The sequence below is a fragment of the Eleginops maclovinus genome, chromosome 11 (assembly GCF_036324505.1).
Source record: "Eleginops maclovinus isolate JMC-PN-2008 ecotype Puerto Natales chromosome 11, JC_Emac_rtc_rv5, whole genome shotgun sequence".
Taxonomy (NCBI): Eukaryota; Metazoa; Chordata; class Actinopteri; order Perciformes; family Eleginopidae; genus Eleginops; species Eleginops maclovinus.
Window position 1 is genome coordinate 17382065 of NC_086359.1, and position 6000 is coordinate 17388064.

Here is a 6000-nt window from a genome sequence, read left to right on the forward strand (position 1 = left end):
ATGCCAGTCCTCATACCTAAATGCAGTTTGAACCTTAAAACAATTCACTAAAACCCTTCAAGTGGAAAAAGGAAAGGTTGTAATGCCTATCACCAATTTCCGTGTTGGATTTGTCTCTGTAGCTCCAATCCTCGGTGTGCAGGTGGCCGACGTCTCCTGCTGTGCTGAGAGCTGTTCAGTGCTCAGTGTCCCTGCCAAAGGGGAGTTGTGCCTGTCGCTGGTGTGTGTGTGTGTGTGTGTGTGTGTGTGTGTGTGTGTGTGTGTGTGTGCGTCTGAGCGTCTGAGGGGCAAATGAAGACTTACTCTACAGTGGTCCACTACATCTGAGGGATTTGAAAGGGGCGTAAATGGACACATGCTCTCAGTGGGAAAGAGTCTGAAAGATCATTTACCTGCTTCACAAATGCCTCCAAGCACTTGCATCCTCACTGCTGTGATTTCCTTTAGTTTGTCTTTCACCTTTCATTTCTATTATGTCTTAGGCCTCAAAAAATCGGAAAGCTCAAGACGTAGACACAAGACGCAGAGACACTTTTTAAAAAAAATGGTATACCATGTTGTTCTGTTTTAAAGACCAGACCCCTTTTTTGAATCTCTTTTTTTGCTATCTTTGCTACTGTAGATGTGAATTGGTTGAATCTGATGTATTACAAATCTATACATATACTGCATTATTATCTGTTTATAGCACTGTCTAATCACAGTATTAAGAATCCAAAAATACTGATCATTTATTTAAAAGGAGCCCAATTATGCTAGAGAGCAGCCAGCCATCCAATCAGAGCAGACTGGGCTCTGGTTTCAAACAGAGGGTGAGAAGAGGTGCTGCAGCACAGGTATTATGAGAAAAATAAAGAGCTTTTTGAACATTAAAGCATGGAAACATGTCACAGTAGAGGAATAAAACACTATTATGAAAGCCTGAAAATTAGCAAAAAAGTGCCCCTTTATAATAATGTATTATCCATTTACCCTCCTGAGGTATAGGCAGATATGTTACATTAAATGCTGGATGTTAGTCACATTTAGTAGTCTTTAATTTTTTCAAGTATCATGAAAAAATAGAAAATATATATAAATTTAAAAAAGCTTAACCTTTACGGTTTAAAGCAGATTACCCATTATAAGTATGTTTATAGTACATTATAAAAATGGGTCTTATTGAACTGTTGCCATTAAAAAAACTTCAACATATATACACATGATATCTGACCCCCGAAAAAAAGATTTATTGATACAAAAATAATTACAAAGTAATCCCTTAAGGGGACACAGTGTATGAACATTTTCCTCTTAATATTTAACCTTTGTTTCACTGCATAGAGAAGTTCAAATATACTGTTAGCTCTTGATGCATACAGTATGATGGTTTAGTGTTTGCTTCACTGAGATGTACAGCTTTAAATCAAATTACTCTCAGATGTGAAACTACACCTACCCACCTGTTTGAATTTCATAATCCTCCTACTGTTTTCTCTAGCTCTCTCTTAGCTGCTGAATGATGGAGAGCAGTGCTGAGAGAGAGAGTGATACACATTTATGTCCCGGAAAACTAAAATGCTTTATTTTCAAGCCCAAATGGCCCCATGTCAAAGCAGTTTTATCGCAACATTATTTTGCATCTCTTGGATCTCTTTTCTCATCTCCATTGGGAAATCGCAACTTTATTGTCCATATTAATTTGCAGCCAAACAGATGGGAGGATTGACATGGGTGGGGTTGGCGGCAGAGCCTTGTGTGGGAGGCTGCTGCTGTAGCTGCACTGAACAATGCAGTGATAGATTGCTAAATAGCCCTTTAGTCCGCTGGAAGAAAAGGTAGTCAATGGGATTTATTATGCCGGGAAACAAATTCCTATTGCAGCAGATGTTTTGAATGAGTTGCTATATTATTGTACTGTTCCCTATTTTCTATGGAGCTGCATTCATGTCTATTTCTAATGATCCTTGAATCTCCAGATCCCACTTCCAACCAGGAGGTCATGTTGTTTTTCTGAGCTGCCGCCAAGCTGTCCAGTTCCACTTCATGGACATCACATTCTGCACGGGAGCTTGTCCACATCTCGAAGATATATGTCAAGAGGCCCGTGACTAACTATTTCAGACATTCGATTGGCAATTTCGAAGCACTGCAAGATTTCTCAATTCATCCTTATGAAAGCTGAGGGCTTTAATCCTGAAGAAAATGAACAAGTTTTAAAATAAGTGCAGAAACATACAGTCTGGTGACTCTAGCAGTCGACACTTAATAAATTCTTCTTTGCCGTCACTGCACGAGTCATTGCGCTGGGAGATAAAATGTTCTCGACTTTGTGCCAGCGCTTGACAGCTTGCTGGTCTTTGCCACCAAACTCACAAGCTATAACCGGATAGATAGCAGGAATTAACTACGCATCTAATTGCAGACTTTACAAGCATAACTCACTGAGCAGGTCGAAGTCTTTGGTGTGTTAGAGTCACTTTATTTAAACCTCAGGATATTGCGCAGTGGCAGCTAAGTCCAGAGGAACATATTCCTCTCCAAAGTGGGATTTATTTGAACTAACAAAAAAGCCTAATGGACATTTGTTTCATCAAGTCTTGGCATGTGCAGAATGAAAATGGCACAGTTTACTGGAACACAACATTGCAGATGGCTCTTATAGACCGTATGCATATCAATGTCCTGCATGATTGAAATTTGACATATTAAACTACCTTTAGTGGTTGAAATGTTTGGATTCTGGAGAAAAGCTCTCACATCCTGCTCAGCAAAATGAGTCACACAATGTTAAATTCATTGCATAGTGACTTCACCAGATAATCAAACAAAGGCGATAATATTAAAGTTATGACAGATATTAACAGAAAGGAAATGAATCCAGGGAGGAGATTAACATTTGTTTTTTATTTTGTATTTTCAAAACGAGCCCCTAAATCTCAGGATGTATTTCCAAAGGTTTATATTTTCATTTCTGCAGTGATTGGATGAAAGATCTGATCCCTGATTCTGATACATTTTATTTTCCATTTCTACTTAACCCAACTGAAAATCGGTGAAAAGCAATTTGAACCACAGCCAATCAGAAGAACATAAAATGCTATTCAGGGGGGAGAACCAATCAGCAGCATCCAGCAGTGTGGTATTGAATAGGGGGATAATCAGGCACTGAATAGAAATGTGGAAATGTATAATGTGGTAAAGTAGTGTGCCGACATATCCAGAGATTGACAGTTGGACACTGAGTGCTTCATAACAGGAAGCTAAGGTCTGTCCTTCCATCCACACCCCCCCCCCTCCCCTTTAGCGTGCTCCATGTCACTGCCCATGTGGGACTGAGTCTGAGTGACAGGCCACTGACATTTACAATCCCTTGGCCTCAAAGTGTGGGCATGCATGCTTGTATCAAAATAGAGTCATCATTAGCACATTTCTTCATATTATGGACATAGAATTTTATTTTACTGCTTCTTCATAATAATCTGTTGATAGAGTTTACTTTCTATTTAGCCTGGTGTCCCAGCTAGTTGCAGGAGAGCAGAATATTTCTATATCTAGCTGAAGGTCATCATTCCTGTCACATATTTGAAGTTATTTTGAGTGTTGGACCCTGCGAGCATACCTTAAAAGGGACAGTTCAACTAAAAAAAATAAAAATACATGCATATTTTCTTCTACTGTACATGTATTAAGTCAGAACTTATACATCAAAATGAAGCGTAAAACCTGAAGTTTTTTTAGCTTTATATTTTTATTCCTAATAGTTGAATAATAATTGAAAAAACGTACACAATAATAATAAAGAAAAACACATTTTACATGATGTTTTAGTGAATATTAGTTTGAAAGAAGGAAAATCCTTCAAAAGAACTGCCAACAACGAGCTCTGTGGCTTATCTGAGAAACCCATGAGGACGACTGGAAAGAGACAACTATTTTTGAACTGTCCCTTTAAAGATCACGTATTATACTGTATTTCAACAATACTTTATTGGTCTCAGATATTTACAAAACATGTCTCTGACGTTTTTTGCTCAAAATACCAAACAGATCATGAATTATAGCATGACTCACACCCCTCTATTTCATCCCTGTTCCAAAAGGGCTGATTCTGTGTCCATAGCTTAATTGCCAATGAGCTGCTGCTGGCCACGCCCCTTTGCGGACAGGTTTCTGGCTTTCCGTCCAAATGACGTCAAAGATTAATTTCACGTCACGTATGAACCCGAAACCTAACTCACCCATTTTCTTTTGTGGCTTTCAAAAAATTCAAAATGGCTCTTTTGCTGACACTTTGAGTCTCTTACACACAGGGAAGACATATATATGTATTAAATTAATTAAAAAGAGCATATTGCATAATAGGGAACTTTTAAGGAACAAGAATAAAATCTATAGAAAATGTCACTCTATAAGCATGTGTTTAATGTAGAGCCCTACCTGAAGTCTGAAGTGCGTCTGTGACAAAACACCTTCCTGGCGTCTAGCAATGTTGCTAGGAGACTTTATGTCCAGGCAAATGGAAGACTAATAGGCACTGAATTATTCAGTGTCAGTACTTGAGGTGATGCTGTTAAGAAAGGTTATATCAGCATGGAAGGACTTTTTCTGCCTGAGACCTTTGCAAGCGTAAAACAGGGCTGCATCACGGGGAAGTACAGGTGGATACATTTATGCATCATATTTCCTCACATTAATCCTTTGCGCTGCTTGTTGAAGGGCATGCAGACCGAAGGGCTTCTGTGTGTTTTCTATGCTCTCTTCTCCATAATGCTGCTCAAGCTATGTACTGCATGTGTGTTGAGTCTTGCTATGCCAGTGGCACAAATTAATCTACAACGCCAGTCCACCTGCAGCACCCCTTATACAGTACAAGGGCACATGTATTTATCTCACTTCTTCCTACTGTGCCACATATACATAGACATACAATTTAGAGCTGTTGTCTCTTCCTGTCTGCCATTCCTTCAGGCCAAACATTACAGAATTAGAATGAGAGGTACGCTTTTACCTGTATGGAAGAAAAGGCTGATTTCCAAACACTTTGTTTAATGTGACTATATATCTCCAGCAACAGAAATAAACAATTGCAAACCTTCTATTGACGTCAGGTATGATGTTTTTAGTCTGTTAGAAACACACTTTCTGCTGTTTCTATTAAACTAATAGGCATTGCCTTTTAACATGTTCAAAAGAAAATGACAGATTGCAAACATGTTGAGAAATACAGCTGTAGGGCTTCTTTGAGGTTCATTCTGTATATATATATTATTTAAAAAAAAGTGCATCTGTTGCCATATGGTAGCCCTGCATCACTAAAACATAACATTTAATTACAAACATGCATTTTACTGAAATATATTGAAAACGCTTATATCCAAATTTGATCAAACTGTGGTTAAAAAACATCAAAATATGTAAATATGTTTTTGAGTTCAGTATTGTAATGCTGCATAGAAGTCCCTGTGTTCCAGTTTTATCATTTCTATAGACTTAATTTCTATAGAAGGAACAAAAATAACCCGGGGGCAGAAGAATAGGAGAAAACTGAGTTGTTTAAAGAACATTCTTTGTTGCCTCTAAACACACAGGCTCAGCAGCCAATTCAAGAACAAACTAAAGACAACTTTAAAAAGAAAACAAGTGGCACCAGTAATCAATATAGGTTATAATGTGACACATCCCAGCCCCTTTGAAACGTCTACCGTAGACACACACCAGCACCCTTGTCACACAAAAGGACATGCTCAAATTTTCCAAGCCTTTTATCCAGGCCCTGATGAGGGATTACGAACACCTGAGAGAGGCAGCACCTGGAGAGAGGCATTCAGTTGAGGGGAGGGTGAAACACACTCTTAAACACACACACACACACACACACACACACACACACACACACACACACACACACACACACACACACACACACACACACACACACACACACACACACACACACACACACTTAGACACGTGCAATGTGATTAATCATATACATCAATAACATTTAAAATAATGAAG